Source organism: Chlorocebus sabaeus, chromosome 13, assembly GCF_047675955.1.
Source record: "Chlorocebus sabaeus isolate Y175 chromosome 13, mChlSab1.0.hap1, whole genome shotgun sequence".
NCBI classification, from domain to species: domain Eukaryota; kingdom Metazoa; phylum Chordata; class Mammalia; order Primates; family Cercopithecidae; genus Chlorocebus; species Chlorocebus sabaeus.
The window spans coordinates 22,034,048-22,059,606 of record NC_132916.1 but is presented as its reverse complement, the minus strand read 5'-3'; positions in this window follow the sequence as shown (position 1 = coordinate 22,059,606).

The window sequence follows — 25,559 nt, the reverse complement described above, 5'->3', positions numbered from 1 at the left end:
TATAGTAATTCTTATGTCAGGTAACAAAATGTGGTCCACAATGTGTATCCACACCTTTTTCTATCAATAGATGGATTATGAATGTTAATAACTGACCATGAAACCATGAATCTCAGAGAATCCTCCTGAAGGGCTGCAGCCATTTCTCTGGAGTGTTTCAATCTTAAAGGATTAATTTACATCATCCATGTTATTAATATTATAACAGCAAACCTCTAAGAAACAAATACAAACTTCTACAGAACAAGTCTGGGAATAGAAATTAGAGAATTACGTTTAAAACTAGTAGTAGTTAAATAATAATAAATAGGAAAAATTTAAGACTTTAAATTATTTGAGGACAGAGATCATTTTTTGTCTACCTTTATTATCACAACAATTGGCTTTATATTTAACTCTTGATAAATAATTGAATGATACTCATTTCATCCATGTCAATTGTTCTGTTTTTCTGTGAATAAAATTTAAACACGATGAATTCAGGTCATAAGAAGCAGTTTAGCAAAGTTTGAGTGCAGGCTATAGGAGGAGTATGGGAAAGTGATGAAAATAATAATGTCTGCAGATAAATTATTCTCTTTGGCTTTTTATGCCATGTCAAATAATTCAGACTTTTTCCTATAAACAGTGCAAACTTTTGAAGGGTTTTAAATTGGAAGGTGACATGATCAATACTATGCTTTAGAAATAACACCCTGTAGTGAGTATATAGAAGATGAATTTAAGCAGGGCAAGATTGATCAATTAGGAAGTTGTTGCATTATTTAAGGAAAAAAAAAAAAGGTTATGCGCAATAAGGCATTAACAGCAAGAATGATTTAATAAGCAGGGAAGGCGAAGTTGGTCAGGCAGAGTCAGAATAACAATAACATAAATAATAAATGATATGTATTGAGCATTTACTAGGAGCCAAACACTATTCAAAACACCTGGCCTGGGCGCGGTGGCTCACACCTGTAATCCCAGCACTTTGGGAGGCCAAGGCGGGTGGATCACGAGGTCAGGAGATCTAGACCATCCTGGGTAGCACGGTGAAACCCCATCTCTACTAAAAATACAAAAAATTAGCCGGGCATGGTGGTGGGTGCCTATTGTCCCAGCTACTCGGGAGGCTGAGGCAGGAGAATGGCGTGAACCCGGGAGGCGGAGCTTGCAGTGAGCCGAGATCGCGCCCCTGCACTCCCGTCTGGGTGACGGAGCGAGACTCCGTCTCAAATAAATAAATAAATAAATAAGTAAATAAATAAATAAAATTAATTAATTAAATAGAAAACCACCTGGCCTGTAGTAACTCATGAAACTTCACAACAGTTCTATGGGAGAGGGATTATTATTATATCCCTATAAAGATGAGGAAATTCTACGGATTAGGTACCTTGCCAAAGGTCACACAGTTGGTAAGTGGCCGTGGTGGGATTCTGACACAGGATACTTGCCTCCAAGGCCTGCCTCCAAACTACTGCTTTATGACTTGTAGGTTTCTCAGCTTATGTGGCATGGTAGATAATCATGCTATTCCCACACACAATGGGAATATGTGAAATACATTTACAGCATGGTTTCCCAACCTTGGCGTTATTGACACTTTGGGCTATTTTTTAAAAAATTATTTGAGGAGACTGTCCTGTGCATTGTAGGATGTTTCCCACCATCTCTGACCTCTATGCATTAGATGCCAGTAGCACATACCCCCACCCATAGTCAGGGCCATGTCTCTAGACATTGCCTAATATGCCATGGGACCTCAATTATTCCCTACTGAGAACCACTAATTAATGATTTCAAAAAAGAAAAAACAATCATAAGTTCAATTTTTGTTACAGTGTCTTATAATGAGTTTTAGTTCCTTCATCTAGGTAAGTTGCGATGCCCAGCCAAAAGCTAACTTTATAAAATTAGAATTCAAGAGAGATTCTGAGTGGAGTCATACATCTAGCAAATCATAGTATAGTCAATAATTGGATGTGATTTTCAGGGACAATGTGAGATCAACAGAGGGCAAATATAAACCTTAGAGGCACAAACATTTAGAAGATGAGAAGAGGAATCTTAGAAAACAAAGGTGAGAAGATGTACAAGGGCGAAGAAAATCAAGGGGAGGAGACAGTTTTAACCATGTTGAATTTTGCAGAGATGAAGTAAATAAAGACTGAATCACACTAATTGGATTTAGCAACTAGTATGATGCTGGTGGCTGCTACTGGGACCATTTATAATTTCTTCCTTGAAATTATTTTCTTCTTTTTCTTTCCTCAGTATTTCTTCTGTGACTTCATATACTGTATGCCTATACTCTAACTGGTCAGATTTCAAAGACTTCAAGAATCAGTAGTAGCTCTGCCCAGCTTCAGACTAGTCTTTATGACTAGCAAAGTCATATGCTTTCAAGAATACTATTTCTGTTGGACAGATAATCTATGTCTAACCCAAATGCTAATGAAAATTTGTGCTGGATATCAGATGGTAATTAGCCCGGATGATCATGTCCTTCTTGCATAGGGAGTTTGAAGATGAAACGCAGAGAAAGAGATCAAGAGGACAACAGAGAGATGAGAGAGGCATCAGAATAGCTGAGCAAGAAAGAAGAGCTGAGGCCTCATTCTTACAATATCCCCCAATTATATGAGATCATCTGGGCTCTATTTTTCTAACAATCTGAAAGACAAATACACACATACAAACTAGTTCCAGGAACAGGGCTACAACAATGGACCCTCAGGTGGAATGTGAAATGGTGGTGTCTTAAAGGCAGTTATAAGGTGGGAAGCAGTGAGAGCGATCACTCCTGTGAGTACTTCTCTAAAAGTGGTTGGTCTGACAGCTAAGACTGTGATACAAGTGTTAATAAACGCCATGTAACAGAAGTTGGGCAGAGGGTGGCATCTGTTTTGTGAGCTAATTTCCTATAGCTGACCTTATCCAGCAGATTCACTGCCCTTAGGTCAGAATCTAGATAAGGCTATGCCATGGCACTTAGGGTCAGTGAAAATAATACAGTCCTGGAGTCATATCAACCTATGAACCCATTATTAGCTGTGAAAAAGCAGGTAATTAAAAGCTTTTCCTCTCATTTCTGTGCCATTGCAAGTAAGATGCCTGGTGATTGATGCATAAAAGTTGTTCCTAGGGTTTAAGGATGTACAGGTAGTGAAGTTATTTTATACATGTGTGTAGGTATTTAGGTGTAATTTTTTAAAATTTGGGTGACCTTTGTTGAGACAAAGGCCAATTCTGGTTCTAGATTTCACAGCTAGACGATGGAAGAAAACACACAGCTATTGGATGACTGTGGCTTGTAGTCACATAGTCAGTATGCTAAGACCTGTTCTTGAAGCCATAATGTCAGTTAATTTTAGAACCCCTTGTTTGTAAAACCACATGATAGCTCCACAAAGTTGAATTTCTTCTAGAAACATGAAAAAAAATCTAGGAGGTATTTGAGAAAACTTGGGTAGAAGTAAGTTGCCCCATGAACCCCTGTGGAAACCTTCACAAAGTGTTCACCACCCTTCAGGAAGAACTCCTGTGGAAACCTTCACACAATATTCACTACCACTGTTTGTCACATTACAATATGCAATCCATAAGGAAGGTGTAATTACACATGAACCTGTGGTTTAGAAGCAAAATGACATTAGAAAGTAATTTCACCCAGAATGACTTTCAGAAATAGGATGGACCTAGAGTTGACAAACTATGGTCTGCTGGTGGACTGCCTGTTTTTACAAATATATTTTTATTACAATGCAGCTACACTCATACATTTACCTATTGTCCGTGGCTGCTTTTCTACTACAGTAGCAGAGTTCAGTAGTTGCAACAGTGTCCATATGGCCCGGAAGCATAAAACATTTACTATATGATCCTTTCAGAAGAAAGTTGTGACCCTTGGTGTAGACTAGAGATTTCTGACTGAAGCAGAAGAGAATAGACTTGTCTGTGTGCCCCAGGATTGGGAGATCTGGGAGTAATTTGTGCTGAAATGACTGGTTAATGAGGTTTTCACCAAAGACCCCACGTTTTACAGACTAGGACGGACACCTGCAGATCTAACTACTTTATCTCTTGTCTAAACCTGGTCAGCCACAATTTTGGTCTGAGATGTCCCACATCAAAAAGTCAGGGAATCACTAATCCCTGGAATAATGTAGCCCAGACAGTCGTATGTTTTGTTTTGTTTGCTGAGATTACTAATTTTGCTCCAGGTGAATAACCACTAACGCAGAAAAAAAAGAATTTCATGGTAAAATAAGTTTGGGACATGTGGGAATGTTTAATTAAACAAAGCTAAACCAGTTATAAATGCCATAATTTTTCAATCTTTAGTAGGCTAAAATGCCTTGTGAATCTACGAAAAGAGGAACGAGGTTAAGATGTATTCAACACTTTCCTCACAGTGTTCGTAAAACTTAAACTTCTTAGGTATGTACTTTAAGAATTCAAAATGAAAGAAAGAATACAGACCTGTTTGGCACTCTCTTATCATAGGGTCTTTACATATATCGTTTCCTCTTGGAACATTCTCCCCAGCCCCACCACCTCCACCACACACATTTTCCTTGTTACTTCCAAATAATTAGCAAGTTTTCTGTCCACACTCAATTCTGCCATGGCCATCCCCAAATTATGTCAGATCACCTATTTTACACGTCCATAGGATCTATAACTCACAGCCTTATCATGGGTATATTTTTAAGTTTATTTGGATGATGAATTTATTAATGGCTGTCTTGCTCAGCAAACTCCCAACTTCATGAAGATCGCCACCAAATTCCTATCACCCATAACAGTGCCTAATAGCATGTGGTAAACGTTCAATAAACATTGATTGAATGCATGAATAGGTCTATAATGTGCATTGAGCAACACAGTGCTGCGATTAGTCTCCATTGGAAGCTTGAGGACTCACTTCATTAAAAGCTGACTGACAAAAGATGATTCTGATAAATTAAAATCTCCCAATTCTGAGTCTTTCACAGGCCAGGAAGGGATTGTGTGTGTGTGTGTGACCATAAAGCTACTCACCTTGAGTGCAGGCTTACTCAAAGCAAGATAAAGAACTCTAATTGATCCAAGCTCCAGTGTAAGGCACCCATGACTTCTCTGCTTTAAGTGTCTGAGGCAGACAGTCATGCTAGAGAGAACATATGTATGTATCCTTAGAATGAGAACCACTGTGAAGTCTCCAGATTTTTGAATAAAGAACACAGTCCCTGAGGGGCCACTCTCCTTCTGAGAAACAGCTCCTGCTGTGTTGATGAACTTCCGTGTGCCCTAAAACTAGACTGAGATGTGTATTATATGTATTTAAGGTACCAATAAAATATTTTTGTGAAAATGCTTAAGATCCATAGGTTTTAAACTTGGGAAGGCACTCCCAGATGGAGAAATCTGTTGTAAAGCCATGAGTGTAGATACAATTGCCCAGGAAGGACAAGTAAATAAAATCATAATAGTAACAGTAATAAAAGCAGAACAACTCTAGAGAAGGTGACTTTGAGGGCAGGTGACAGAAAAGAAGATCGAATCTAAAAAGATCCAAAACAAATATGATTAGATGTCAATGTTTGTTGAAGCTAGCTGGTGGAAACACAGATGTCTGTTACATTATTTCTTACACTTTTAGTTTGTTTCAAATATTCCAAAACAATGTTTTAAAGCCCTGAGAAGTGACCAGAAAGTCAGGAAGTAAAGCAGGAGGAAGCTACTTACTTGAATCCAAGGAAGGATTGCATTTTGTGTATGCTGAGGTCGATGATGAAATGCAGGGGTCAAGCAAGATAAAGATTGAAAACTGTCAGTTGTTTTGACCATTGAAAGATTATTGTGACCTTACTGAGAACAGCTTCGGAAGACACGTGGGGTAGATGACAAATATTATTTGGTATAAGAGTAAAAAGAAGATGAAACAAACTGACAACTAAAAAGTAAGGCTGTTTGTTATCCCACCTATCAATGCGTAGGGTGGTAGTTAAATGACACCATCAGGATTTAGGTCTTTTCATCTTTCTGTTATATCCTCATCATTTTGGATTTTGCCCTCAGGCTTGCCCCTTCGTACTCCAAAATGGTTGCAGCGACTTCAGGCATTTAGTCTTCAAACAACAGTATTCAGAAGCAGAAAAAAGGTAGAGGAGCAGAATCAGAGGAAGATATTTTCCTGCCTATTTCTTTTTGAAATGAGAAAACTTTTCCCAGTATCACTCAGGAAACTTGCCCTCATTCTTATTGACCAAAATAGTATCATATGCCCAGTCCTAGACCAATCATCAGTAAGGTGGTGGGTGAGACTACAATACATATCAAGACCAGTCCCTGAAACTACAGATGGGTACATTCTTGGAAAACAAGACAGCAAAAGATAAGCACCTGATAAAATGTGGGCTCTGTCATGCTTTCCAGAAGCAAGAGAGTGATTGTAAAGAAGGGAGAAGTTGAGTTAGAGAGTTAAGGGTGTCGGCCACAGCCTCTCATGGAAATATCTAGCTTACAGAGAGAGGTCGAGGTGCAGCAGAGAGAGAAGAGAAGGGCTGGCTGCAGGTCTCTGGTTACGGAGAGGTGGAGCAAGGATGGCAGAATGAGGGCCAGTTAAAGAGATCAGTCTTGGTTTTCTGTTCTTGTGATAGTTTGCTAAGAATGATGGTTTCCAGCTGCATCCATGTCCCTACAAAAGACACAAACTCATCCTTTTTTATGGCTGCATAGTATTCCATGGTGTATATGTGCCACATTTTCTTAATCCAGTCTGTCACTGATGGACATTTGGGTTGATTCCAAGTCTTTGCTATTGTGAATAGTGCCGCAATAAACATACGTGTGCATGTGTCTAAAGACATGTGCAGCATGATTTATAATCCTTTGGGAACTGAACAATGAGATCACTTGGACTCGGGAAGGGGAACATCACACACCGGGGCCTATCATGGGGAGGGGCGGGGGGGGATTGCATTGGGAGTTATACCTGATGTAAATGACGAGTTGATGGGTGCTGACGAGTTGATGGGTGCAGCACACCAACATGGAACAAGTATACATATGTAACAAACCTGCACGTTATGCACATGTACCCTAGAACTCAAAGTATAATAATAAAAAAAATTTTAAAAATAATAAAAAATAAATAAATAAATAAAAAAGAGATCAGACTTGGACACAAGGAAGTCCCAGTGCACTAAAAAAGGGAGGACGTTAGACAGAAAAGGGGAAAGTGAGGGTAAAGATCAAATACAGTTAACTTTTAGGAGTCCAGATGAGTTTGTTACAGGTGGAAGTCAGCAAATATAGCATTGTGTGTACACGGCACAAGCTGCAGGTTGCCAGAGCTTGATGGGAGCACTCAGGAGAGTTCAGGTCTCACACAACTTGTAATTCCCAAACAATTAATGAGAGAGATAATTAACTCTAGATGGATTTGAAAGAGTTGACTGAATTAAATAGGATTATAGAAATATGAGATAAGAAAAGCATTTTCTATGTCAATTTGGCCTTAAAAAATCTTTATAGCTACATATTTATTTACATCATACTAATATACAAAAATTTGCATGCTTATCAGCATAACATATGTTGTTACGTCGGAACAAAACAAAACAAAACAAAACAAACTTCACATAGAGCCTGTCATACAGGAGGTCCTCAATAAATGTCCATTTCTGATTTGTATCCTACTTCTATACCGGGTTCATTAAAAAGTCTAATCATATCCAACCCAATTTATAGACCTCCCCAGATTTGCTTGGCTCCATGTGTCTCCTGGGCGCTTGATGGCTTGCTCTGTGGAAAGCCTCAGCCAGCTGGTTCCACTTGACCTGCATGTGGACTGGGCCCAGGCATGGCTTTTCCTGATGCTCTCCATAGCCAGTGGGAAGATGCAAACTCTCTACTGGCCTGACACCCAGTCTCAGATGAAGTGCAATACCCAAAGTCCTAGGGCCAGGTCTCCCCGTTGTCTACTAGGAGGCACTGGATAACACCCCTAGAAGGGAGGGGGTCTTAAACATTCACAGCTCCTCAGAGTGTCTCGAAAGTGGGACTTGAGCTACAATAGCTCAGAGTGCTAACCAGCTGGGTTATATGGTTGAACGTGGACCAGTGAGAACAGAACAGAAGGATCTGGGAGAAAATTTATTCTCATTTTGCGCATTACCCACTGACGCTTCTCAAAGGCACAGTGGTTCTCTACTGTCTGTCCTGAAAGGGTCCTAGGATCGATCAACCGGGTAACTGTGAAGCTGTTGCCATCTTGGTAATACAGAATGTTATATTTGCTTTCCTCCTTTTCTGTCCTACTCCCCTTTTCTGCCTCTTCATGCTGTTTTGAGATTTCATACCAGCTCTGCCCCTCCCTTAAATGGTTAACAAGTGAGCTTTTCCTCCTCAGGCTCTGTTTTCTAGGGAACCTCAGTGAAGACTCAACAAACAGCTGGATTGCTGACCTGTTCAGCCTACACATCAAGAGTGTGAAACAATAAGGCTGTCTGCCAATTTGCAAACACACAACTCCAACTGATGAAAACTGTTCAAATATCCCTTCAGCCCTTAAAAGAATATTGCACACTTAAAAGGAATTATATAATAATTTCAAAACAATCCATGGAATATACCTGGCAAAGGTCTGGCACAAACTAGGCACTCAGTAAATATTCATTAGGTGTATTGTTCATGGATTTCCACCCAATTTCAGGGAGAATAAGAGACAACATGGAGAGAAATAAAGCATTTGTTGTCCTTTATTTTGAGTGTGTGCACAGTCAAGAACAACCTAACATCCTCAATGAACTATAAGAAATGTTTCTGTGTTCAGTACTAGATCACATGGTGGGGACTGGGTATGGTAATTAGACTATGAGTCTATGGATAGAGACTCAAACCTCATAGTAGCCTAATCCAGTTTGGGTGTGAAACAGCACAGACCGCTGGAGAGCAGCAATGAGCCAGACCACAGGTGGCTGCTGTCAGTTCAAAGGCAGGTGTGCCAAGAATGAGAAGCTCCCATGTAATCCAGGACTTGTCAGCCCTCAGTAAGTCATCCATAAGTTCACCCTGCAGTCTGTGGTTGTATTGTGAATATATACTTGAGACTGTCACGTGTGTTATCTTGTACTTAATCCCACCAGTTGTGGAGTTAGAGCCTCAGTGTTGTAATAAATATTATACACAGAACCACCTCTAGTTTCAGTATGAAGGTGAGATGTGTGTACAATTCTAATTAACTCCAGAATTCTCAAAATGCAAGTTATTTGCATACAACTTCTAATACTTCACAATGGATAACAACAAAGTGTATTTTCCTCAAAAATGCTTTAATTACAAAATTAAATAACTGATGAGAGCAATTCTAAACCTTTATAAAAGTTGAAACTTGAAAATCATCCTAAATGACATCTACCTCTAATATTGTGGTTATTCTTTTAAAACAATAGTTCAAACACGTCTAACTGCTGACAGCATTTTTCCCAAAAAGCTGGTGAATAATAATTTAATGTTATAGTATCGTAACTAGTAATCACAGGTGTTATATTTATTTTGCAAAAATGGAGGCTGAGTCTTACAAGGTATAATATTTTTTTGCCTTAAGTCATAGAACATTACATGTTGAGCTAAGATGTTTATATCTTGTCAGTTATTATTACCCCTATAACATACTCTGAGCAAAGGAGGATACTAAGTTTTAATATGTTCAATTTTAATTCATTTACTCATCAAATATTTATTTAGCACTTTCTACCTCTGAGTGTTTTTCTGATACATACAATCACATGATGACATATTTCATAAAACTCTGAAATCTGCACCATTAGCTTGGGAATTAAGAAGAGCAGGTGTTACTATTAATATTGTACCTTCTTATTCAGCATGTACTGTGTGTTATCGAATGTACTACTGATATTAGACACCTTAACCCTCAAAATAAAATTACCTTATATCAATTTGAACCAGGGCTCTCAGAATTCAAGCCTCTGATTCCATTCATGACCTATTTTATAGTGGAGAAACTTAGAGCTAAAAAAAATGATATCATTTTTTGCAAGTCAAAACTTGAAAGAGTAAAGAATCAAATCAAAATCTTGTAACTTCACAACTTAGTATTTAATTTTAAAATGTTAGATTTAAAAACCCTCAAATATAGGACTAAAGACGAAATTATAAACAGTAGTAAAGAAAATAAAAAGCACTGCTATGATAAATAGATGTAAATAGTTGTAATCTTTTATCGCAGTTGAATGAATAGATGAAGACACCACTATATTCTTTGAACATGAACTTCATTATTGAAAAGCTACTTCAGAATGGTGAAAGAACATTTTAGCTCACTCCCATTTTCTTGTTCTACTATTTCAGCCATAGTTCGTTCATACCAGAATCAAGGTCATAAACAATTTCTTCTAATAATGTATTCACTCAGGTATTTTCAAAAAAAGAAATCATAATACACAAAAATCCCGAAAATGAGAAGATTAATATCACTCATTTTCTTTGTTTTCATTCCCAAAGTTTAAAGAGCTCAGAGTCACTTGCAAAATGGAAACCAACTGCTTAAAATTTTGATGCCATCTTAAAGAGATTCAAAGAAGGTGCTAGGATTCAAAGCCTCCCTTTGAAGTAAAAAATAAATAAATAAATGAAACCGTCGAGAAGATTGGTTTTGTCTTGCATTAGTGATCTTTCTTAAAAGTCACTAATGTCTAATTCTCTTTTCAGTCTAGCATATAAGTGTGTGCTGCATATGGTTCAGAACCATATCATGTGCAAACCCTCTTGCGGGGACTTTACCAAATGCTATCAATTGCATTTGTAGGGGGGGGGGAAAAAACGAAAAAAACCTTCGTAAACAGAAAGAAACTTGAAGATCAAAACAAAAGTAGGATTATTTGAAAGTTATTGAGAAAGAGCTACCTCCTGATCTACTGAACATATTGATGAGGTGCTTCTTTGACTTTATGCTCTTTTGGTGAAGAATCGGCATAGCTATTCCATTTTAATCCCCTTAAAGGTCAATGTTATAGTTACTAAAATATTTTCAAGCTCTCCTATTTCAAATTGTCCTGAAACCTCCTCCCATACACATGCTTAGTATAACATCTAAACCCTGAACACGACATGTAAACTCAATTTTAATGTGACCCTTGTCTCCCAACCTGTCTCACCCTTTACCACTCTCGTCTCCTTAAGTGTTTCCTTTCTCCAAGCTAAAGCTGTAACTGTTATTTATAGATGAGGAAATGCATCAGCTCTATTACCCTCTTGCATGTATATATTTGCTCCTAGTGTCTGTCCCTACACCTCTCCTTCCCTGGCCAATTCTGACTCCTACTCCACAAAAGGGTGAGATACCTTTCTGAATGCCTTTGTAGTAAGTGCTCTTTGCATATCTCCACGTATGCTCTAGCCACTGTACTGACCAGTTTATATATATTATTGTATTTAATCCTCTGAACAACTCTAGGAGGTCGGTACTGTTATCTCAATTTTTCAGACTTAGTAACTAAGTACATTTCCAAAGGACTCACAAGTATTAAGTGTTAGATAAAAATTCAAACCCAGATCTGACAGATTCCAGATCCTTTCCTCTTAACAAGTATGTCACTCCTAAATGTCATTATAACGTGTTGTGATGCTGGCTGAAAATTCACTGCCCGCATCTTGAACACGATCATTCAACATATGTTCAATAAGACGTGTTCATTAGCACATTATGGAGAAAACTTTTCAAACACCTTGCTGAAAAAAATCACACCTCAAGCCAATAAAATTATTTTAGTCTAGCAATAAAATGTTTTTTTTTTTTTAATGTTTATTTCGTTTATTTATTTATTTATTTTTGAGATGGAGTCTCGCTCTGTTGCCCAGGCTGGAGTGCAGTGGCATGATCTCAGCTCACTACAATCTGTGACTCCCGGGTTCAAGTGATTCTCCTGCCTCAAGCCTCCTGAGTAGCTGGGACTACAGGTGCCCACCAATTTTCAGTAGAGATGGGTTTCGCCATGTTAGCCAGGCTGGTCTCGAACTCCTGACCTCAGGTGGATCTGCCCCCGCTTGGCCTCCCAAAGTGCTAGGATTACAGGTGTGAGCCACTGCGCCTGGCCAATAAAATGTTTTTATATACTCCTTATGGTTTCTAATTAATGCTTTCTTTTTCTTAAGAGATTAGTAGCCATCCAATTTAACAATGAAGAACAGAATTCTGCCAAATAGCATCATCAAAGTTTGCAAGGTGTGGTTTCTACAGTTGACATTCTCATCCTAACATCCTTCTATCTTCTAAAAACTAGATCGTTTTCTTCCTTCCTTCCTCCCTTTTCCCTCTCCTCCTTCCTTCCCTCTCCCTTTTCATTTCTCTCTCCCTCCTGTATCTCTCTTAATTGGATCCTTTACCTTTCTGACTTCTCGTAATTCTTAATAGATCACGTTTTTGTCATCCTATCCTGTTTTCAGTATCCTAGCATGAAATGTGTCTCTCTAATTTGAAGAATTAATTCACATGTTACACTTGGATGTGCTCTTGCATGTTTGTCCCAGTGGTAAGTTTGATTTTCTTCCTTTTTGTTACTTCTCTCTTTATCATTTGCATACCACTTTTCTTGATGTAGAATGTAGCAATTGGAATTGAGTAATCCTGTTGTTTTTCCTCAGCTTCCTCAGAAGAAACCTAACCCTTTTTTGCTTTACTCCTTCTACACCCAAATAAAAAAGTCATTTTAGTTGTAATTGTTATTTGGCAAGCTTTGTACCAGTCTGTTTTGGGCACTTCTGATACCATTGTTTTAGTCCCCAATCATATAACTTATTCAAAGAGATCAATCCATTTAAAAGACCCAGTATCTCTCAACTATCTTGTTAGAAACTCAGGTCATTTCAGGTCCTGGCTACAACACCCAGGGTGCAGATGACTACTGATTTTTCAGACTTACCTTAGCTATGCAGACCTTGTCCTGGAAGCACCAAAGACAATATGCCTATAAATTCACTTTATTACTGTTTTCGATGCCTTAGGCTTGATTCTTGAATTCTCATTTCATACCAGAATTTATTTACCAACATAAACATGCACATCTCAAAGTCTTCTCTTTATCAGAAAAGAGAGCAGCAAACCAATCTATAGAGTTCCCATTGGCCTTAAAATCAGAACACATCAGGAGTGCCTTGTTAGATGAATTTAGCAGCAGGGAAGCCCGCAGCTCATCAGCTTTCTGTTTCTCAAAAGTAGGTACTTACTGCAGTCAAGAGGAATTATTCCTGAGGATTTCTGGTCATGGGGATGTTTTCATTACCTTTAAAAAATGTCGGAGTAAGACAAAAGAAAAGTGTTTATATTTGTTTGACTCTAGAGTATTTCATTTGATTTAAATGCTCATTGATCTACTCTTCGATTGTATTAATTAGTATGTGAAAATTCTATGTTCAAATAAAATTCAAGTTAATCATATTTTTATTCATTCACTAAACAAACACTGAGACAATCTACAATGACCCCTATAAAAGACATGTAGGTTTCTGCTCTCAAGGAGGAGCCAACACAGTGATAAAGAAAGACACGTTAATGGAATATGATGAAGATTTTAATTGAAAGACTAGAGAAAGGAGCGATGTGATCTTCCTGGCAGTGTTCAGGAAGACTTCATAGCAGAAGTCTATGGGAAAAGAGAAGGGAATTTACTGTGATTGGGTACCTAAAACATTCTAGACCCTGATCAAACACTAAACAAATGCTGTCCTTCAACGTTGCTTTTACATGGACAGTCTTTCCCCCATTTTTAGATGAGGATAAGTCTCAACTGTCCACATCTTGTGAGTGACAGAGGTGATACTCAAAATCTATCTGATTCCAAAGAAGGTGAATTTCCCTACATTATGCTGCCTTTCAGGGATCATTTGAAGTATGTGGTAAGGGATAACTGGGCAATTTTTAAAAGAATATACATCAAAGGAGTTTTCTAGACAATTCTACCCAGAGAGACCAACATGATAAAAAGGAAAGTATGTAAAATACTACCAGAGAAAAAGAATTTCTGAGGCGAAACATAAATAATGATAAACTTGCTCCCATCAAGGTCTAAGTGAGGAATAATATTTACCATTCTCCCTATGTTGTATACTTCTCCATAAATCCCCTTACCTATTTCAAATTTTAAAGACATATCTATCATCCTGATGTTTCTAAAGATAAAAATAACAATAACAAATAATGGCACTTTTTGCCCATCAATGATAGACTGGACAAAGAAAATGTGGCACATATACACCATGGAATACTATGCAGCCATAAAAAGAATGAGTTCATGCCCTTTCCAGGGACATGGATGAAGCTGGAAACCATCATTCTCAGCAAACTAACACAGGAACAGAAAACCAAACACCGCATGTTCTCACTCATAGGTGGGAGTTGAACATTGAGAACACGTGGGCACAGAGAGGGGAACATCACACACCGGGGCCTGTCAAGAGTTGGGGGCAAGGGGAGAGGGAGCATTAGAACAAATACTTAATGCATGCAGGGCTTAAAACCTAGATGCTGTGTTGACAGGTGCGGCAAACCACCATAGCACATGTATACTTATGTAACAAACCTGCACGTTCTGCACATGTATCCCAGAATTTAAAGTATAATAAAAAAAGAAAAAAAATGGCATTTTTAAATGTGTCAGATACTCTCTAAAACCTGAACACATTAATTTCTTTATAAGGGTGTTAATGAAGTATATATCATTATTTTCCCATTTTAAAGATGAGAAAATTGATATATAGGAAATTAAGTAACTTACCCAGGGTTTTACAACTAGGAAGTAGTGAGATTGTGGTTTGAATATAAAAAATCTACTCTTTTTTTTTTTTTTTTTTTTTTGAGATGGAGTCTTGCTCTGTCACCCAGGCTGGAGTGCAGTGGCCCGATCTTCGCTCACTGCAAGCTCCGCCTCCCGGGTTCATGTACAATCTACTCTTATCCAGTGCACAGTAACGCCTCCTCAGTTTTAGTCAACAATTCAAGTGTCTTAAGATTAAAACAGTTATTCATATGAGAAAAAAATAAAATGCAGCTATATTTAAAAATGTGGAATGCTGTGTAGATGTCAGAGTGACTTGGCTTTATCATCACTGATTTCATCAACTGTGAGAGTTCATTCAAACTACCTTTGGCTAAGCAAAAACTACTCATTAACTGCTCCATTTTTTTCTCTACTTGTACTTTTGTTTTATAGAATAATCTTTCAAGATTAAGTGTTAGTTGTACTCACTAACTAGAAATAGTCAAAAGCCACTTACAGAAATATAATCAAATGACATGTCAGATAATAGAGCATCTCAATTCTTTAAGACCTTTCTTAATTTCTTTGAGTGAGATACATGTGAGTCATCAAAAATTAAATAGTCTAAGAGTCTGCTACTATTAAGGAGGAGTGAGCTCCTAATATCAAACTTCCTGCATTCCTGCATATAATAACCCTACATTTGGGGTGGGTGAGGGTGAGAAACAAAAGAGAAAAACAAACAAGCAGAAATAATCCAGACTCTGGAAAGTAAACAAAGCAGAGGTATTGGAAAAGTGAGTTAAAATTTGGAAGAAACCTCTGGCATGGAGTGCCTTGTTTTTTGGAGCTTTGCCCTGAGGGCAGTCATAATTCTACCCATGGAGGGGAGTGACTAAAACTCTGATATAAAACTGACCATTTTTTGGCTGGAGGAGCTAGAGAAAGGAACATGTGGCTACCAGAGCCATCAGAAAGTAAGGGGGACCTAAGAAATGAGAAAGCCAGTCATCAAAGCTGTCTCTCACCACAAGTGGAAGTTTAAGTCCAATTAAGTTAATTGCTTTTCAAAACAAAACAATAGCATTCTTTGAAGAAATACAACAGAATCCAGAGACTCTAAAACATAACATGTTCAACATCCAGGACACCATGTATAATTACTCTGTACCCACAAAGCTAGGAAAATGTGACAATCTCAAGCAAAAAGAAAATAAGTAAAAGCAATTCCAAGATGATCCAAATGTTGAAATCATTGGGCAAAGACAGCTCAGCAACTATTATAAATGTGCTCATTGAGGGGTGGAAGAAAATATGCTTGTGATGGATAAAAGAAAACTTTAGCATGGAAATACAAAACATAAAAATAAACCTAATGAAATGTTAGAACTGAAAAAAATATATATCTACCTCAACAATAGGAAAACATATAACCTTAATAGAAAATGATCAAACACCTGAACTGACTCCTAGCCACAGAAGGAGTCAAGAAGATATACAGATGGCGGGCAAATAAGCATATAAAAAGACAGTTCACATCATATGTAATCAGAGAAATGCTAATTAAGACAATGAGACACCATTACAAAGCTTAGAATGGCCACAATTCAGAACACTAACAGCACCAAATGCTGACAAGGATGCAGAGCAACAGGACCTCTAATTCATTATTAGTATGAATGCGAAATGGTATGGTTATTTTGGAAGACACTTTCCCAGAAAACTAAACATACTCTTACCATACAATCAAGCAACCACACTTTTTGGTATTTACTGAAACAAACTAAAATTTTATGTCCACATAAAAGCCTGAACATGTGTGTTTAAAGCAGCTTTATTCATAATTACGAAAACCTGGAAATAGCCAAGATATCCTTCAGGAGGTGAATGGATAAATAAACTGGTACCTTGAGACAATGAAATGTTATTCAGCACTAAAAAGAAATGATATATCAAGCCATGAAAAGACATAAAACCTTAATGCATATTACTAAGCAAAAGAAGACAATCTAGAAAGGATTCCATCAATATGATTCCAACTATATTACATTCTGAAAAGGACAAAACTATGAAAACTGTAAAAAGATTAGTGGTTACTAAGGGCTAGGGAGGAAAGGGGAATCAGTATGCAGAGCATAAAAGATTTTCAGGACAGTGAAATTATTCCATATGACACTATAACTTGGAAACATGTCATTATACATTCTTTAAAAGCCATAGAATACATAACATCAAGAGGGAACCCCAATGTAAGCTATGGACTTTGGGTGATGATATGTCACTCAATGTAGATTTATCAGCTGTAACAAATGGACTACTCAGGTACAGGGTGCTGATAGTGTGGGAAGCTATGAACGTGTAGGGGTAGGAAGTATATGGGAACTATATATTTCTTCCCAAATTTTATCTGATCCTAAATCCACTCCAAAAAATAAAATATATTGAGTAGGAAAAATTTTACAATATCAAATAAAAAATTTACTGCATGCCCTGATACTATAATGGAGAGACAAAAAAGAATTAGTGATCTTGAAGATAGATTAATAGAAATGATCCAGTCTAAAGAAGAATTGTTTAACAAAAAAAAAAAAAAAACAGAAAAATGTATAACATATTGGTAACTGGAGTTACAGAGGAGAGGAGAGCGAGAACAACGCAGAAAATATTTGAAGAAACAAAGGCTGAAAATTCAAATTTGGTAAAAGACATAAATTTCCAGATTCAAGAAGCTCAGAGTTCCCACAAAGGAAAAATTATACCTAGACAAATTATGTCAGACTCTTGAAATTAAATATAATGAAATTATCCTGAAAGCAGTGAAATTAACATGACACATTACATATAGGGAGATACCAATTCAATGACTACTGATTTCTCATCAGAAGCTGTGGAGGACAGAAAAGTGCCAAATAGGGAAGAAAAAATAAAAAGCTCAAAGGGGAATTTTGCATCTAGCAGAAATAGCTTTCAAGAACAAAGACTAAATGAGACATTATCAGATTAAAAAAATTGAAGAGAGTATGCTGGGCCCAGACCTACACGAAGAGAAATGCTGAAGGAGTTTCTCAAGGTTGAAGGGAGGTAATACTAAAAGAAAATTGGATCTTCAGGAATAAATAAAGAACACTAGAAATGGTAAGTATCTGGTAAAATATAAGTGATTACTTTTTAACTTTTTAAAAAATATATATGACATATATGATTATTCAAAATAAAAATTATAGTGTTTGGTGGAGTTTATAATATATGTGGATGCAATTCATATGACAATGAGAGCATGTAGGGCAGCACAGGAGAAGACAAATGTACTTATACAGTTGTAAAATTTCTTTTATGTAAAGTAGAAAATATTAACTTGAAATAAAGTTTAAAAAGTTATGAATATCTATTTTAAATTCTAATACAACCTCTAAAATGGAGGGTTATAGGTAAAAAGCCAAAAGTTAAATTATATGAAATTATAAAGATATTGAAATAATCCAAAGAAAGGGCAGACAAAGAAAAAGAGATCAGGAAAGAGGAAACAAAGCAAATAACAAAGTGGTAAACATCAATCCAGCCATATTAACAATTGCATTAAATAATAACATATCCTTCAAAATATGAATCAATTACAAATAAAACTTTATAGTGGGAAAACCCAGCGGACCCTACGCTAATCAAGTGATCAAGTTAATATCACAACATCATGTACTCTGATACCTGCAAAGAACAAGTCAATATTTTTGTCCAAAATAGGTAACCTCAATTTAATAATGAGAAAATATCAGACAAATACAAATTGAGGGGCTCTTACAAAAGAGTTCACTAATACTCATCAAAATTAATAGGCCATGAGAGACAAGGAAAGACTACAAAACTACTAAAAAAGGAAAGACTAAACAACAACTAAATGTAATGACAGATTACTGACCAAATCCTGGAACAAAAAAACACAACCAGCAATAAAGTTTCTGAGACCCAATAAAGTTTACAGTTTAACTGAGTGTTACATCAATGTTAATTTTTTTTTTTTTTTTTTTTTTTTAATTTGAGACTGAGTCTCGCTCTGTCGCCCAGGCTGGAGTGCAGTGGCCGGATCTCAGCTCACTGCAAGCTCCGCCTCCTGGGTTTACGCCATTCTCCTGCCTCAGCCTCCCGAGTAGCTGGGACCACAGGCGCCCGCCACCTCGCCCGGCTAGATTTTTGTATTTTTTTAGTAGAGACGGGGTTTCACCGTGTTAGCCAGGATGGTCTTGATCTCCTGACCTCGTGATCCGCCCGTCTCGGCCTCCCAAAGTGCTGGGGTTACAGGCTTGAGCCACCGTGCCCGGCAATTTCTTAGTTTTTATGGTAACATGTCTACATATGTTAACATTAGGGGAATCCAGGTGAAGACTACATGGGAAATCACTGAACCACTTTTCCCACTTTTCTATAAGTCTAAAATTATTTAGAAATAAAAATTTTTAAAGTATTAATGGATTAAACACTAATTTAAAAGCAGATATTGTCAAAATGGATAAAAAAGCAACAATATGCTGCTTACAAAAGACACACTTTAAAGTTTTGTGTGTTTTTTTTTTAAAAGTATATTTTTTAAAAAGATACACATGAAAATAATGAATATTAAAAGGCAGAAAAATATCAATATCAGATAAATTTACAAAGTATTAACAAAGATAAAGAGAAATATTTCATAATGATAAAAATACTTTCAATGACTGTAATTATTACTAACATAAACTCGAAATAAATAAATTTATCCACATCTCAGTACACAATGTTAATATGCAAAACTCAATTGTATTTTAATATACTGCCAATGAATCATTGGAAAATAAAATTTAAAAAATTATTTATAATCACATGAAATATAACACAATTAGCAATAATGTTAACAAAATATGTGTACTATGTCTTCACTCGAAACTATGGTACATTGCTGAGATAAATTATACAATATCTGAATAAAATAAGAGATAAACTATGTTCATGGATTAAAAAACTCAAAATTTTAAGATATCAGTTCTCCATAAATTGATCTATAGTTAAACATTATGCCAGTGAAAATTACAACAGGTTGTTTAGTAGAAACTAAGAAGCTGATTATAAAGTTTATGTCGAAATGCAAATGACCTACAATAGCTAAAACAATTTTTTTGAAAGAAGAAAATTGGAGGACTTATTTGACTGATTTCAAGGCTCACTGCAAAGCTACACTAAACAAGACAGTGTGATATTGGCAAAAGAATAGTTTTTGTTTGTTTGTTTTTTGTTTTTAAGAAAAGGATGAGAAGGGAATGAGGGATAAAAGACCACAAATTGGGTGCAGTGTATACTTCTCCGACAATGGGTGCACCAAAATCTCACAAATCACCACTGAGGAACTTACTCATGTAACCAAACACTACCTGTCTGGTAATTAAAAAGAAAAAAAAAACTAAAAAAAGAAATATTTGTTTTAAAAAAGAATACAGCAGCAGCTCTCAAATTGTGTTCCAGGATTGAATTGCAACTATTTTTCTAATAATGGTAAGATACTAATTGCATTTTCACTCTCACACTCTCACAAGTTTACAGTGGAGTTTTCCAGAAGGTAAATGATCTATAAAATCTCAACAGATTTAATGTAGAAACAGACATTAAAGTAAGTTTTAGTGTAAAACAATGCTCTTTTTCTCATTAACTTTTCATTCTGAAATATATAAATATTTTTACAACATTATGTTTTTTATGTTAACATGTATTGGGCTTATTATTGATTTCTATACAAATTAATAGATATTTATTATTGAGCTCTCATGGAGATGTACAAGGAGGTTAATGTTGTGTTCATGCCTACTAACAAAGCATTCACTCCGCAACCCATGAATCAAGAAGGAGTCATTTCAGCTTACAAGTTTCACTGTTTAGGAAAGACATTTCATAGAGCTATAGCCGCCACATATACTGATTCTTCTGATGGATCTAGCCAAAGTAAATTAAAAACCTCTGGAAAGGATTCACCAGTCTAGATGTTATTAAGAACATTCATGATTTATGAATGGAAGTGAAAATATCAATATTAGCTGGACTTTGAAAGAAGTTGATTGCAATCTCCATGGATGACTTCAAAGAGTTCAAGATGTAAGTGGAGGAAGTAACTGCCAATGTGGTAGAAATAGCAAGATAACTAGAATTAGAAATGAAACCTGAAGGTGAGACTGAATTGCTGCAATCTCATGATAAAACTTTAAAAGATAGGTGTTGCTTTTTAATGGAGGAGCAAAGAAAGTGGTTCCTTAAGATGAAATCTACTTCTGGTGAAGATGTTCTGAACATTGTTGAAATCAAAACAAAGAATTTAGAATATTCCACAAACTTGGTTGATAAAGCAATGGCAGGGGTTGAGAGGACTGACTCCAATTTTGAAAAAAATTCTTCTCTGGGTAAAATGCTATCAAACAACATCCCATGCTACAGAACAATCTTCTGTGATAGAGCCAATAGATGCCACAAACTTCTTTATTGTCTTGTTTTAAAGAAATTGCCATAGTCACGTCAACCTTCAGCAATTACTATCCTGATCAGTTAGCAGTCATCCATCAACATTAAGGCATGATCCTCCACCAGCAAAAAGATTATGACTTACTGAAGACTCATAATCATTAGCATTTTGAGCAATAAAATATTTTTAAATTAAGGTATGCACATTGATTTTTTTAGACAATGTTATTGCACACTTAATAGACTACAATATAGTGTAAGCCTAACTTCTATATGAGAAACCAAAAAAAACCAAAAAAACATCATTGACTCACTTTATTGCAGTATTTGCTTTTGTGATGTGGTCTGGAACTCAACCTGTAATATCTGAGGTATGCCTGTGATTTTGAATGGATCATCATGAACATAAAAAACAATAAACATTCTAGAAGCAAACATTTTAAAGATATGTTAGGGAGGACACAGAGAACACAAATCATAAAAGAAAAAAATGATAAACTTTATTAAAATTAAAAAGTGTTGCTCTTTGAAAACTACTCTTACAAAAATAAAAAAGCAAGTCACAGAATGGAAGAAAATTTTGCAATACATATATTTGACATGGAACTTATATCCAGATTACAAAAAATATTTACAACTCAATAATAAGATAACAACTCAATAAAAATAAGCAAATATTTAATAATACTTAACAAATGAAAGTACTGAGTGACTAATAAGTGCAAGAAAAAATGCTCACCATCATTATTCATCAGAGAAAGGCAAATTAAAGCTGAATTACTACTTTATACTCATGAAAATAGCTAAATTCAAAATTTACTCACAATCCCAAGTCTGGGTAAGGATATGCAGCAACTAGAGCTCTATGCTACTGATGGCAATTTAATGTGGCATAACCCACTTTGGAAAAATGTTTGTCAGTTTCTTGGAGTTCAACATATTCATACCATGTGACCCAGCTATTCCACTCAGGTATTTTCACAAAGAAATAAAAACATGTTCACACAAAGTTTTATGCACAAATATTAATGGCATCTTTATTAACAGTATTCAAAACCCGCAAACAACACAATTGTCAATCAATTGGTTTGTGTTGAGTGGTTAGGCAAAATGTGATTTCACACAAGAAATACTACTTAGCAATAAAAAAGAAAGGGATTATTGATACATACAAGAGATTGAATCAACCCCAAATTACTATCTTGGGTGAAAAAGCCAAAGGGTGTATATTGCATGAATCCACTTATATAAAATTCTTTGAAGTGCTAACTAATCTACAGGGATAAAAGAAGAAAAAAATCAATGCTTGCCTGGAGCAGTGGGTAGCAAAAGAAATATTCTGCAATGGGACAATGGGATACAAGGAACCTCAAGGGGATAATGAAAATGTTCTGTACTTGACTGTGGAGGTGAGTTCTTGGATGTGTACCACTGTCAAAACTGATAGAATTAGATGCAGTGTATTGCATGTAAAATTGATATACATTCCAAAAAAATTAAACAATCTATAAATGTGACATCTAAATAAATTCTAAACTAACATTTATTTGTACATATACATTGGTTAAAGCTACATATGCATGCCATCAGTCAATCTACTCATTCAACACATAAGTCTTATGTGGAATGTATGGAAAGAAAAATCAACCTGGACTATTTATATTCTAAAACTGGGAAGAATGACACAAACAGACAAGATGAGGCCTTATGAAGGCAGTATGTTGAGAGAGGATAGCTTATCCTATCATTTTTCTATGCATCGTTAGGACTGTAATTACAATTATCTAATGGTCTCCACCAAGTTCAGATACTTCTGTTTTTTTTTTAACTATTCTTAATAGATTATGTTAGTTCAGAACTACACAATATGGAAAAGTGGATTAGTCAAGAACTTTTTTAAAAAGTCAGTCACACTGTGAAATGAATTAAGTACATTTACCTAAGAGTCAACTCAAGCAAACATACCAATTATTATTACACACAGTGTATATCTATAATAATAAAGTCTTCATAAAAAGATTTTATAAGCTCATCAATCAATCATTAATGTATTAAAAGAAAGTCTCTCTCCCTTTACTCTTTAGTTTATTATTCTATTATTTTACCTGGATCTTGCTTGGTGGTTGAACCACTCATAAGAGAAAGTATCAAGTCTACAGACAATATTTTACTCACAGCAGCATGAATAGGGTAGAAAATCATAATTTTCTTGGAGAGTGTCAAAGGGGTCACCAGGATGAGAAAAGTCCATCAGGGGTCACTACTGTGAGAAAAGAACATCAGTGATGAAAGAACGAGAACAGATACCAGTGGTCTGGCCTGTGTATTGAGTGAAAGGTAGATCAACAAAATCAATTCAGCATCTAACTCTCAAAGAATAATCATTGGCTTTGGGAGGCCGAGATGGGCGGATCACGAGGTCAGGAGATTGAGACCATCCTGGCTAACACGGTGAAACCCCGTCTCTACTAAAAAATACAAAAAAAAACTAGCCGGGCGAGGTGGCGGGCGCCTGTAGTTCCAGCTACTCAGGAGGCTGAGGCAGGAGAATGGCGGGAACCCGGGAGGTGGAGCTTGCAGTGAGCTGAGATCCGGCCACAGCACACCCCAGCCTGGGCGACCAAGCGAGACTCCGTCTCAAAAAAAAAAAAAAAAAAAAAGAAGAAGAATCATCATTGGGACCCCTTTTTTACAGAGATCCAACTACTCATGCTATGGGCCTCATAGCTCAAGGAAAATGCCATATTAGAGTGGAGAACCTGATTCTCCTTTGTTTTGGCACATCCTTTTTGGTATTCCTTGCTGTGTGTGGCCCCAGTAAATGAGTTCTTCTGTTTAACCAAGTATTACATAAATTGCAGAGACATTTTACTTTGCAATTCCTCAAAGTTCAACTAGGTCTTAATCAATTAAAATGTTTAGTTCTCACTATTGCTATTTTTATTCACCTATTTTTTCTTCTTTTTTTATATTATACTTTAAACTCTGGGATACATGTGTGCAATACGTACAGGTTTGTTACATAGGTATAAATGTGCCATTGTGGTTTGCTGCAACCATCAACCCATCATCCACATTAGGTATTTCTCCTAATGCTATCCCTCCCCTAGACCCCCAACCCCAACTGGTCCCAGTGTGTGATGTTCCCCTTCCTGTGTCCATGTGTTCTCATTGTTCAACTCCCACTTATGAGTGAGAACATGCAGTGTTTGGTTTTCTGTTCCTGTGTTAATTTGCTGGGAATGATGGTTTCCAGCTTCATCCATGTCCCTGCAAAGGACATGAACTCATCCTTTTTTTATGGCTGTATAGTATTCCATGGTGTATATGTGCCACACTTTCTTTATCCTGTCTATCATTGATGGGAATTTGGGTTGCTTCCAAGACTTTTCTATTGTGGATAGTGCTGCAATAAACATATGTGTACATGTGTCTTTATGGTAGAATGATTTATAATCCTTTGGGTATATACCCAGTAATGGGATTTCTGAGTCAAATGGTGTTTCTGGTTCTAGATCCTTGAGGAATCACCACACTGTCTTCCACAATGGTTGAACTATTTACACTCCCACCAACAGTGTAAAAGCATTCCTATTTCTCCACATCCTCTCCAGCATCTGTTGTTTCCTGACTTTTTAATGATCACCATTCTAACTGGCATGAGATGGTATCTCATTGTGGTTTTGATTTACATTTCCCTAATGACGAGTCATGATGAGCTTTTTTTTCATTTTTGTTTGCCACATAAATGTCTTCTTTTCAGAAGTGCCTGTTCATATCCTTCACCCACTTTTTGATGGGGTTGTTTGTTTGTTTCTTGTAAATTTGTTTAAGTTCCTTGTAGATTCTGAATATTAGCCCTTTGTCAGATGGATAGATTGCAAAAATTTTCTCTGATTCTTTGGGTTGCCTGTTAATTTGATGATAGTTTCTTTTGCTGTGCAGAAGCTCTTTAGTTTAATTAAATCCCATTTGTCAGTTTTGGCTTTTGTTGCCATTGCTTTTGGTGTTTCAGTCATGAAGTTTTTGCCCATGCCTATGTCCTGAATAGTATTGCCTAGGTTTTCTTCTAGGGTTTTTATAGTTTTAGGCTTTATGTTTAAGTCTTTAATCCATACTGAGTTAATTTTTGTATAAGGTGTAAGGAAAGAGTCCAGTTTCAGTTTTCCACATATGTCTACCCATTTTTCCCAACACCATTTATTCAATAGGGAATCCTTTCCCCATTGCTTTTGTCAGGTTTGTCAAAGATCAGATGGTTGTACATGTGTGATATTACTTCTGAGGCCTGTGTTCTGTTCCATTGGTTTATATATCTGTTTTGGTACCAGTACCATGCTGTTTTGG